At 45.8% G+C, this 13,131-nt stretch overlaps 1 protein-coding gene across 1 annotated transcript in view; it reads left to right on the plus strand.

Annotated features, from left to right (window-relative positions):
- Positions 1-13,131, plus strand: part of LOC138287577 (sodium- and chloride-dependent GABA transporter 2-like) — a 731,527-nt gene that overhangs the window by 479,883 nt on the left and 238,513 nt on the right. The gene's annotated exons all lie outside the window — the stretch shown is intronic.

Consider the following 13,131-nt stretch of genomic DNA (forward strand, 5'->3'; position numbering starts at 1 on the left):
ATCAAGAACCCGAGGAACCCAGAGCCAATAAATGAGCTGCACCCTGCAGTGCGTTTTCATTCTATACCGGGTATACAGCAATTCATTTGCTGAAATATAAGGAGTAAAAAATTGCTATCAAGAAAACCTTTGCATTTCCATAAAGGGCACAAGATAAGGTGTTGAGGAGCAGTGGTTATTTGCACATCTCTGAATTCCGGGGTGACCATAGTAGCACGTGAATTACAGGGAATTTCTCAAATAGATGTCTTTTTTACACACACTCCTATATTTGGAAGGAAAAAATGTAGAGAAAGACAAGGGGCAATAGTACTTGTTTTGCTAATCTATGTTCCCCCAAGTCTCCCGATAAAAATGGTACCTCACTTGTGTGGGTAGGCCTAGCACCCGCGACAGGATATGCCCCAAAACACAACGTGGACACATCACAGAAAACAGAGCTGTTTTTAGCAAAGTGACTACCTGTAGATTTTGGCCTCTAGCTCAGCCGCCACCTAGGGAAACCTACCAAACCTGTGCATTTCTGAAAACTAGAGACCTAGGGGAATCCAAGGTGGGGTGACTTGTGTGGCTCGGACCAGGTTCTGTTACCCAGAATCCTTTGCAAACCTCAAAATTTGGCTAAAAAAACACATGTTCCTCACATTTCTGTGGCAGAAAGTTCTGGAATCTGAGAGGAGCCACAAATTTCCTTCCACCCAGCGTTCCCCCACGTCTCCCGATAAAAATGATACCTCACTTGTGTGGGTAGGCCTAGCACCCGCGACAGGATATGCCCCAAAACACAACGTGGACACATCACAGAAAACAGAGCTGTTTTTAGCAAAGTGACTACCTGTAGATTTTGGCCTCTAGCTCAGCCGCCACCTAGGGAAACCTACCAAACCTGTGCATTTCTGAAAACTAGAGACCTAGGGGAATCCAAGGAGGGGTGACTTGCGGGGCTCGGACCAGGTTCTGTTACCCAGAATCCTTTGCAAACCTCAAAATTTGGCTAAAAAAACACATGTTCCTCACATTTCTGTGTCAGAAAGTTCTGGAATCTGAGAGGAGCCACAAATTTCCTTCCACCCAGCGTTCCCCCACGTCTCCCGATAAAAATGATACCTCACTTGTGTGGGTAGGCCTAGCGCCCGCGACAGGATATGCCCCAAAACACAACGTGGACATATCACAGAAAACAGAGCTGTTTTTAGCAAAGTGACTACCTGTAGATTTTGGCCTCTAGCTCAGCCGCCACCTAGGGAAACCTACCAAACCTGTGCATTTCTGAAAACTAGAGACCTAGGGGAATCCAAGGAGGGGTGACTTGCGGGGCTCGGACCAGGTTCTGTTACCCAGAATCCTTTGCAAACCTCAAAATTTGGCTAAAAAAACACATGTTCCTCACATTTCTGTGGCAGAAAGTTCTGGAATCTGAGAGGAGCCACAAATTTCCTTCCACCCAGCGTTCCCCCACGTCTCCCGATAAAAATGATACCTCACTTGTGTGGGTAGGCCTAGCGCCCGCGACAGGATATGCCCCAAAACACAACGTGGACACATCACAGAAAACAGAGCTGTTTTTAGCAAAGTGACTACCTATAGATTTTGGCCTCTAGCTCAGCCGCCACCTAGGGAAACCTACCAAACCTGTACATTTCTGAAAACTAGAGACCTAGGGGAATCCAAGGAGGGGTGACTTGTGTGGCTCGGACCAGGTTCTGTTACCCAGAATCCTTTGCAAACCTCAAAATTTGGCTAAAAAAACACATGTTCCTCACATTTCTGTGGCAGAAAGTTCTGGAATCTGAGAGGAGCCACAAATTTCCTTCCACCCAGCGTTCCCCCACGTCTCCCGATAAAAATGATACCTCACTTGTGTGGGTAGGCCTAGCGCCGGCGACAGGAAACACCCCAAAGCGCAACGTGGACACATCCTAAATTTTGGAAAAAAACAGAGGTGTTTTTTGCGAAGTGCCTACCTGTAGATTTTGGCCTCTAGCTCAGCCGGCACCTAGGGAAACCTACCAAACCTGTGCATTTCTGAAAACTAGAGACCTAGGGGAATCCAAAGAGGGGTGACTTGCGGGGCTCGGACCAGATTCTGTTACCCAGAATCCTTTGCAAACCTCAAAATTTGGCTAAAAAAACACATGTTCCTCACATTTCTGTGGCAGAAAGTTCTGGAATCTGAGAGGAGCCACAAATTTCCTTCCACCCAGCGTTCCCCCACGTCTCCCGATAAAAATGATACCTCACTTGTGTGGGTAGGCCTAGCGCCCGCGACAGGATATGCCCCAAAACACAACGTGGACACATCACAGAAAACAGAGCTGTTTTTAGCAAAGTGACTACCTGTAGATTTTGGCCTCTAGCTCAGCCGCCACCTAGGGAAACCTACCAAACCTGTACATTTCTGAAAACTAGAGACCTAGGGGAATCCAAGGAGGTGTGACTTGTGTGGCTCGGACCAGGTTCTGTTACCCAGAATCCTTTGCAAACCTCAAAATTTGGCTAAAAAAACACATGTTCCTCACATTTCTGTGGCAGAAAGTTCTGGAATCTGAGACGAGCTACAAATTTCCTTCCACCCAGCGTTCCCCAAGTCTCCCGATAAAAATGATACCTCACTTGCGTGGGTAGGCCTAGCGCCGGCGACAGGAAACACCCCAAAGCGCAACGTGGACACATCCTAAATTTTGGAAAAAAACAGAGGTGTTTTTTGCGAAGTGCCTACCTGTAGATTTTGGCCTCTAGCTCAGCCGGCACCTAGGGAAACCTACCAAACCTGTGCATTTCTGAAAACTAGAGACCTAGGGGAATCCAAGGAGGGGTGACTTGCGGGGCTCGGACCAGGTTCTGTTACGCAGAATCCTTTGCAAACCTCAAAATTTGGCTAAAAATACACATGTTACTCACATTTCTGTGGCAGAAAGTTCTGGAATCTGAGAGGAGCCACAAATTTCCTTCTACCCAGCGTTCCCCCAAGTCTCCCGATAAAAATGATACCTCACTTGCGTGGGTAGGCCTAGCGCCGGCGACAGGAAACACCCCAAAGCGCAACGTGGACACATCCTAAATTTTGGAAAAAAACAGAGGTGTTTTTTGCGAAGTGCCTACCTGTAGATTTTGGCCTCTAGCTCAGCCGGCACCTAGGGAAACCTACCAAACCTGTGCATTTCTGAAAACTAGAGACCTAGGGGAATCCAAGGAGGGGTGACTTGCGGGGCTCGGACCAGATTCTGTTACCCAGAATCCTTTGCAAACCTCAAAATTTGGCTAAAAATACACATGTTACTCACATTTCTGTGGCAGAAAGTTCTGGAATCTGAGAGGAGCCACAAAATTCCATCTACCCAGCGTTCCCCCAAGTCTCCCGATAAAAATGATACCTCACTTGTGTGGGTAGGACTAGCGCCCACGAAAGGAAAGGGCCCAAAACACAACGTGGACACATCACATTTTTTTATAAAAAGCAGTGCCTACCTGTGGATTTTGGCCTGTAGCTCAGCCGACACCTGAGGAAACCTAGCAAACCAGTGCATTTTTGAAAACTAGAAACCCAGGGGAATCCAAGATGGGGTGACTTGCGGGGCTCTGACCAGGTTATGTTACCCAGAATCCTTTGCAAACATCAAAATTTGGCCCAAAAAACACTTTTTCCTCTCATTTCGGTGACAGAAAGTTCTGGAATCTGAGAGGAGCCACAAATTTCCTTCCACCCAGCGTTCCCCTAAGTCTCTCGATAAAAATGGTACATCACTTCTGTGGGTAGGCCTAGCGCCCACAAAAGGAAATGGCCCAAAACACAACGTGGACACAACATATTTTTTCACAGAAAACAGAGGTGTTTTTTGCAAGGTGCCTACCTGTGGTGTTTGGCCTGTAGCTCAGCCGGCCCCAGGGGGGGGGGGCAGAAATGCCCTAAAATAAATTTGCCCCCCCAACCCCCACCCTCCCCCGCCGGGAGCGACCCTTGCCTCCCCCTGCGTGACATTGGCACCAAAAAACAAATCCCCGGTGCCTAGTGGTTTCTGCCCCCTTGGGGGCAGGTTGACCTAAACTCAGCCAATCTGCCCCCAAGGGGGGCAGAAATGGCCTAAATACAATTTGTCCCCCAGGGGAGCGACTTTTGCCTGATGGGTCGCTCCCCATCTCTAAAAAAAAAAAACAAAGAAAAAAAAAAAGAAAAAAAAGAAAAATTCCCCTCGCGCCTAGAGGTTTCTGCCCCCCCCCGGGGGCAGTTCGGCCTAAAATAAATTTGCCCCCCCAACCCCCCCCCCCCCCCCGGGAGCGACCCTTGCCTACGGGGTCGCTCCCCCTGCGTGACATTGGCGCCAAAAAACAAATCCCCGGTGCCTAGTGGTTTCTGCCCCCTTGGGGGCAGATTGACCTAAAATTGGCCAATCTGCCCCCAGGGGGGCAGAAATGGTCTAAATACAATTTGCCCCCCCAGGGGAGCGACCCTTGCCTGATGGGTCGCTCCCCATCTCAAAAAAAAGAAACAACAAAAAAAAAAAAACACACAAAAAAAATTGCCCTGGCGCCTACAGTGTTCTGCCCCCTCCCCGGGGGCAGTTCGGCCTAATAATAGGCCGATCTGTCCCCCGGGGGGGCAGAAATGGCCTAAAATAAATTTGCCCCCCCAACCTCCACCCCCCCCCCGGGAGCGACCCTTACCTACGGGGTCGCTCCCCCTGCGTGACATTGGCGCCAAAAAACAAATCCCCGGTGCCTAGTGGTTTCTGCCCCCTAGGGGGCAGATTGACCTAAAATTGGCCAATCTGCCCCCAGGGGGGCAGAAATGGTCTAAATACAATTTGCCCCCCAGGGGAGCGACCCTTGCCTGATGGGTCGCTCCCCATCTCTAAAAAAAGAAACAACAAAAAAAAAAACACAAAAAAAAAATTGCCCTGGCGCCTAGAGTGTTCTGCCCCCCCCCGGGGGCAGTTCGGCCTAATAATAGGCCGATCTGTCCCCCGGGGGGGGCAGAAATGGCCTAAAATAAATTTGCCCACCCAACCCCCCCCCCCCCCGGGAGCGACCCTTGCCTACGGGGTCGCTCCCCCTGCGTGACATTGGCGCCAAAAAACAAATCCCCGGTGCCTAGTGGTTTCTGCCCCCTTGGGGGCAGATTGACCTAAAATTGGCCAATCTGCCCCCAGGGGGGCAGAAATGGTCTAAATACAATTTGCCCCCCCAGGGGAGCGACCCTTGCCTGATGGGTCGCTCCCCATCTCTAAAAAAAGAAACAACAAAAAAAAAAAACACAAAAAAAAAATTGCCCTGGCGCCTAGAGTGTTCTGCCCCCCCCCCCGGGGGCAGTTCGGCCTAAAAATAGGCCGATCTGTCCCCCGGGGGGGCAGAAATGGCCTAAAATAAATTTGCCCCCCCAACCCCCACACCCCCCCACCCCCCGGGAGCGACCCTTGCCTACGGGGTCGCTCCCCCTGCGTGACATTGGCGCCAAAAAACAAATCCCCGGTGCCTTGTGGTTTCTGCCCCCTTGGGGGCAGATTGACCTAAAATTGGCCAATCTGCCCCCAGGGGGGCAGAAATGGTCTAAATACAATTTGCCCCCCCAGGGGAGCGACCCTTGCCTGATGGGTCGCTCCCCATCTCTAAAAAAAAAAAAAGAACAAAAAAAAAAAACACAAAAAAAAAATTGGCCCTGGCACCTGGAGGTTTCTTCCCCCCCTGGGGGCAGATCGGCCTAATAATAGGCCGATCTGCCCCCAGGGGGGGCAGAAAAGGCCTTCCCAAAAAATTGCCCCCCCTGGGAGCGACCCTTGCCAAAGGGGTCACTTTGTTGCGTGACATTCGCGCGCAAAAACAAACTCCCTGGTGTCTAATGGTTTCTGCCCCCCTTGGGGGCAGATTGGCCTTATCAAAATAGGCCAATCTGCCCCCAAGGGGGGCAGAAATGGCCTAAATATATATTGCCCCGTAGGGGAGCGACCCTTGCCTAAGGGATCGCTCCCCACCTAAAAAAAAAGAATTCATCACAAAAAAAAAAAAAAAAAAAAAATGGTCCCTGGTGCCTAGAGGTTTCTGCCCCCCCTGGGGGCAGATCGGCCTAATAATAGGCCAATCTGCCCCCAGGGGGGGCAGAAAAGGCCTTCCTAAAAAAATGCCCCCCTGGGAGCGACCCTTGCCCAAGGGGTCGCTCCCTTTTGCCAATTTCAAGAAAAAAAAAAAAATCCCTGGTGTCTAGTGGGGTTTCAAAAGCCGGATTGCAAGCAATCCGGCTTTTGAAACCTGTGAGAGACTTCAAAGGGAAGGAAATACATTTCCTTCCCTTTGAAGCCTCTCGGGGCCTCCCCCATGGGATTGAAAAAGAAATGCAAAAGCATTTCTTTTTCAATCGCGCTGGAAGCTCTGCTTCCAGCGCGATGGGGGAGACCCTGTGACTAATCAGCGCGCGCTCGCGCGCTGACGTCACAGGGGGGGTTGGGGGGGGGTCGGGGGTGGGAGGGGAAGGGCTTCCCCTTCCATCCCTGACTTGGGGGGGTGGGGGGGAACCCCACAGAGGGAGCGAGAGCGCTCCCTCTGGGCTGTGTGCCGAGGACGTAGTGGTTACGTCCTCGGCACAGCAGCACTGTGCCGCAGGACGTAACCACTACGTTCGCGGCACAGAAGGGGTTAAAGAGCTCGACTCAGGGTGCGGTAGAACCTACTTTCTGTCAGACACAACTGTTCTCCATTGTGCACATCAGCGCTCTACATGTGCCAGCAACTGGGGTACTACTGAGAGAACCTGGCTACATGTTCAAGCTGTGGGCACTCCATTGGCTTACCTAAAGTTTGCCAAAGCCAAGTCTGTTTGTACCTGACCACTTCAGGTCAGGACCAGGGGGCAGCCACTATGCTAGAAAAAATCTACTTAGCACTGTATCCTTCAAGTGCCTCAATAAACTCTGATTTGAATACCACTTTATTGAATCATGGTCTATTACCCAAGGCCTATTAACTATTACACAACAAATAGGTATTAGTGAAGTGTCACATTTTAGTCAAAGTAAGGTAGAGGCACAGAAATCTATGCAAATTACTTATTTTAACATGTGGTCCCTCCTAAAACATAAAATTGCAATTTCTGGACTAACTTAACCATGCCAAACTAGATATTGTGTTATCATCTGATAGGTGGCTCTCGGAATACTGTACCCCAGATATAATAGCCGCCATCCTGGTTGAATTTTATATAACAAATCAAAACAGAGTAGCCAATATAAATTACAGTGGAGTTACATCTATTATACAACACTGCCTTTGGGTCTCTGCAATTCAAATGTATGAGATTCTTGATACAGAAATGCTGCTATTAAGGATTAATTTAGTTAACAGACCCTGTACCATTCTATCAATCTGTTGCTGATCTCAGTAAATTACTTATTTTACAAAACGGTTCCATGAAGTGACATTTTCCTCATTGATTAATGACTTGTGGTTGGTGAAAATCAGAGATTTTAATTACTGAGCCAGTTACCCAAGGGCAGGCACCAGAAATACATGAAATTATACTTAATCATATCTTTCTTAGCTCATGCTTAGCTCTAATAACTGTAAATGGTATACTTGAGGTTTAATTTGGTTAATTAATCTCAAAATACTTAATCTAGATATTTGTCCATTTATCTGGTTAGATCATTTCTGATTAGGTTTGACATAATGTAGGAAGCTGGCTCTGTATACACTATATCAAAATGAGATATAGTGTGCACAGTGTCCAGGGGTTCCCTAGAGGCTTAACAGAGGTGAAAGTAGATAATACTAATGCTCTCTTTTGTGGTAGTGTGGTCGAGCAGTTAGGCTTATCAGAGGGTAGTGCAAAGCATTTGTTGTACACACACACACACACAGGCAATAAATGAAGAACACACTCAATGGCTAACTCCAGGCCAAGTGTTTTTATATGACAAAAATGTGTTTTGTACTGAGCACAATCACACACCATGTGACACCTGTCGATCTAATCTGGGTTTTCCGGCCAACTAGCAGTGCCTCATCTCCACCCAAGAGCCGGGATGATTGTGGCAACCGGGCGCATGACAGAGAGGACTCCTCAGGGGAATCGTGGTCGATCAAATCTTATCCCTTTCTCTCAGTTACATTAGTGTCACACAGGCAAAGACAATCAGAAGCAGAGTATAGTTCAGTAAGGTTTATTGAAGTAACTGCATGTTAGATAAAACGGCATGTATTGCAATAACTAGGATGATAAAACATTCTAAAATTGTGACAAGGAGAGTGAAACACAAAAACAGTCCTGTCATACTGTCACTAGGAATACTACATATGTATATTTTTCCTACCTAAGCTATGTTAGAGCACTGGTAAGCGCTAATCCACCTTTCAGGATTCCCCCTGGGAAGACATCATCCCCCATAACTGAGCGAGGAAGCCTGTTGTCTAGGAAGACACCATCCCCATATAGGCCACGGATTTGGTAGTCTAAGCAAGCAGCTGTAGTGAAGACACTCAGTGGTCAGCATGCAGTTGTGGTCATCTGTCTGGAATCTCCCTCTAATGTGTATAAAACAGAGAAGTGTTTTTTATAATAAAACAATTGATGTTCTAGGAAAATGTCCTGACATAAGGATGTGTATGTTTCTGTGAATGTCGGAGACACAGCGTACCACTTTTTGACAGCTACCCTATCTGTCTGCAGCATTGAGGAAATCACAAAGTGAAATGAATGCAGTGCTAAGAATGTAGTGCTTTCCTAGGCGAAAGAACAACTAGATAGAAAAAAATAAACAACACCGCAAATGTGGCTCATGCTAGAAAAATAAATCAATGCTGAATAAAATCTAACTGGGCTAGAGTGCACAACAGCAGACCTAGTTTTCTAAAATAACGTGCCTTAAACATGGCTAAAATAGCTATAGAACACCCTCCCCTTGCTGCTTTAAAGGTGGTTCAAAGCCTAAAATGAAATAAAAAGCTACTAAAATCTATTCATAAAAGCACATAAACAAGAATGTCAATAATGACAATTTAAAGGACACTTGAGCATGGGGTAAAAGGGCAATTTAAAACATCAGTAGTGGCACCAATAAAACCTAATTCAAAAGACAATGTTATTTTCAAAATCACCAATAATATCCGGGACAAATGAAGCCAGAAAATGTTCCACATTGGCAGGTGGTAAAATATCCAAATCATTTCCAAGGAAAACCATGGAGCACTCATGTTCCAAAGCCTGACCTCTAGCTGAGGCAGCAGCATTCCATGTTGTGCCCAATAATGAGTTAAGAGCTGATCATCCACAAATGGCAACTCATAGACAGCTTTCCATAGCAAACACACCTCAACGCGCATATCTGGTAACGAGCCTTCAGCGAGAACATCAACAGATCAGCATCCAATGAAAGTAAGCGTTCATGACACAGTAGCGCTGGTGGAAGTGCTTTCAGTCCTCCTTGTTGTGAAGGGACAGCCATTGCACAGTAAAAATAGCAATAGCAGAATGCCACCTTTTATAGCCAAAGTAATCGGAAATCCCCGAAAACACTCGAAAATATTGAGTGTATGGCTGGAGGTATTAAGGCAAATATAGAGGAAAAGGTGTGAACAAATCCAGAACCAACAGCCTTAAGCGTGATTCAAGTAGTTCTGGACGTGTTAAATATTCATCCCATGAGTTCACCAAAGTGTCTCGGAAAGTTTGTACTTAAAAGGGACTGAAACTCTGCAGATGACCTCGCAACTTGAAGCGTATAGGCCTCACACGCAGATGTAAGTGCTAGATGTTTTTGAAGCAATAAAGCCTTGAGTCTGGTCAACTTAGCAAAATTCACATCTGAGGTAGCAATAGGATGACGAATCTCTGCTACTTCCCTTTGTTGTGGGGAAAAAGGACATACGCTATTCCGGCTTGCACTCCACAACAGCTCTCATTGTTATGGAGCACATAGGTACCGTTTAAGAGCACCTGGAACGCAGGTCTTATCAAGGGGACTGGAACTCCCTTCAGAGAGAAAGCCAAGTTCGCTGCCGAGGCATTACACACCCATGCATGGACAGCTGCTTACAAACCATCAAATGGCTCACAGAAGTCTCACATTTACTGCCCATAAGAAAGACCTCTTTCATGCCATTGAAACATTTGTACGAAACGGGAAGCTCCCACACCTCATGTATATAACTATCTCCTAGCCTCTCATAACTGCCCACTGAAATGTGTTTCAAGCAGGATGTGAATTGGAATGTTGAAATAGGCAGATTAATAAGCCTGGGTTATCAACCATTCAGCAGATGGTATTTCAGCCACCGTAAAAAGCAACTTTTCTAATTTCTAAATGTTTAGCATTACATAAGTTGCTTCCTTCTTAGCCATTATTTGTTGTTGTCGCGTTAAATTAAATGTAAAAAATATGTCCCTTGCGCTAACGTGCTGCCAGGGAACGGGACCTGCTTTCAGTGTTTGTAGTGTCCAACCTAACTGCATAATGGACCTTAGCTGACTCTGTCCATGGTGTAAAGATGACATGTCACTCTGTACTATGTCTATTGCAGAAGAAACAATGTTGTTTAAAATGTATATCCGGTCGGACAAGGTGTTAATCCCATTATCTTCAATGGCTAATGCTTTCTGTAGATTTTCCTGATCTATGTGCCTTAACCGGGCAGCAGCTTCTTGTTGGGAAAGTTTCCAAATCTCATTATATACTGCATATAAGAAGAGCTTTCTGCATTGTCTTCTGGGATCTAAAAGGAAATCCTGCAAATCTGTATCATTAGACAGGAGACTCAGATGTTCTTTAAGAGCATCAAGTGAGGAACTCTTCAACCATTGCTGGCATAATTTCCCTACACTATATGTTGTCACTATACCCTAGTGTTCCGATGACGCATAGCAAGGGTTTGGCCTATGTGTTCTAAAACCCCAGTGGAGTTTACAAAACGTGTATGGCACCCATTGGTGTCTACTGGTCACAATAACCACCCACCAGGACGTGCAAGTGATGTGTTAAATGTTCCATTCTGGACGCACTCATCAAGCTGCTCTTCAATTGCATTTATGTACTTTTGCCATTTGTAAACTTTTGCAGTGGCAGGAATACTGGGCACATTCAAATCCTTATTTTTTTGCTAAGCCTAAGCAGCTTGTCTGTTGTACAGTTTTATTTAAAAATATCATTTGAACAGGTATTAGGCATGCTCTAAATAAAGTTTTCTTTCCCCTTATTTACCAATTTTTTATTCCCCCACAATTTTTAAGTCTATCGACTTCAGCCAATATTCCTAGCCTTCTATAGCTAACAGGGAAACAAAGGAATCAGAATAAATCAATTATGTATCAGTCAATATTATGTGTGACTTTCTATTACTGCCAATTTAAAATAGTAGGACTCAGCATTTTTAACATTGTGCCGAGAGAAAAATGCAAACTTTTCAGTATATGTTTTGGAACTCCCCACTGGAGGAGTCGGACAGTTGTCCCACTGCGTGAAATAAAAAATAGTCTTTGGGGTACTCGCTCTGTGAATGAAATGATGTCCATAATAATTATAACAGAACATATCTCCATAATTTTCTTTGGATTGGTAAACATCCTCACTTTCAAATACAGTGAAATATTGCAAATCAGACATCATAGAATCTACTGTTTTCACATCCGAATCATCAGAAACTACTCTGGGTGTTCTAACATCGTTCATGGAAAGTTTAAATACATAAGGAATTTGGATGACCTCCGTCGGGCCATATATATCAAATAATACTGTATCCAAACAATCCCATCAGAAATACCCACTAGGGAAAAGTCTCTGTGGACTTTGTGGAAGGAAAAATGTGGTTTTAGGACCTCATCCACCAGTTCAACTGTAGAGCGTTCAGGAAGGTAATGACCATGTGTCAGTAAAAAGAAAATGATGACGAACTCAATCCAAAGGAGGAAATTAAGTACTGTTAATAAAATCTATAGATAGTTCCATGGAAGAATAAAATAGTAAATTTTGAGCCAATTTATTAGCTTATGTGCTCTTGACAGTTTTGTTGCAGTAAAGGCAAATGAGTTGGTAGAAGTGTCATTGATGTCGGCAAATTATCCAGAGCAGTATGTCCAAAAACTGGAGCCGTGTTTGGAAGAAGAGAGCTAGCAGAAGTGTCTCTCATTGGTTCATAATAGAATATACCACCCATTTGTGTAGAATTTAAGAAGAATCGCTCAATGTTGTTGACGTTACTTGTCACAGAAGAGTTTAATGGAACTAATGAAAGATCATTTTCCACCCTCCCCAAGCTCAGAAAGGTGTAAGCGTTGCTGCTTAAAACCTGTAGAGGAACATCCTGGTCTTTAATGAGAGGGATTAGGGTACTACCCAGGAGTCCTCTAGGTCTGCTGTGCAGGATCGGCCATATGGTGTAGCTTGACATTGTCGCTGGAGACAAAGCGATATTCTGTAGACCCAGGCAGCAGTGGTAGGATGACAGTTCTGGTAGCGTGTATTCCCAGGACTGGAACCGGTGTGCGATAGGAAGGACCAAACTCCTTTTTCACAGGAATCTTTTCAAGCACTACATCCCCAACTTTTGGAATCCAGACGGTAGATGTTACTGGTACATTCCCTATTCCCAAGGAGGCAGCACTGGCAGATGCGTTGTCATCACAGAACTGTTGCATGTCTGCAAGACAGTGGCACGTTCATTAATGTCAAAAGGTGTATCTGCTGCCTACACACTAGGACCAGCAAGATCAGGAACATACATTTGTATTCCAAACAGGCATTTGTATGAAGTACACCCCCCCACAGGGGCTTTCTGGGCAGATTATTAAATGCTCTCTGGACTCCAGACAGGTGAGGAAGCCAATTACAACCCATGCCTAATATTCTGGATGTTAAGCATTGCTCTAAATCCTGGTTTCTTCGCTCCACTGCACTATTTCCCTCAAGATGAAATGGAGACGAATAATGCAGTTAGACCACTAATGAAGCTGTGGCGTCCCTGAGAGCCCTTGAGACGAAAGCAGGGCCTTAGTCCAAGTGGAAAGCTGCAACAGCATATGCGCCGATAAAGACTTGCAAATCTTTAATAACAGTTTGAACGTCAGCTGAACGTTGTGGCCAAACCCAAAGAAACCTGGAGCATGAGTCAACAGCGACTGAAATGTATTTGCATGCACTGTCAGGTGTCAGGGGA

The sequence above is a fragment of the Pleurodeles waltl genome, chromosome 4_1 (genome assembly GCF_031143425.1).
Source record: "Pleurodeles waltl isolate 20211129_DDA chromosome 4_1, aPleWal1.hap1.20221129, whole genome shotgun sequence".
Classification (NCBI taxonomy): Eukaryota; Metazoa; Chordata; class Amphibia; order Caudata; family Salamandridae; genus Pleurodeles; species Pleurodeles waltl.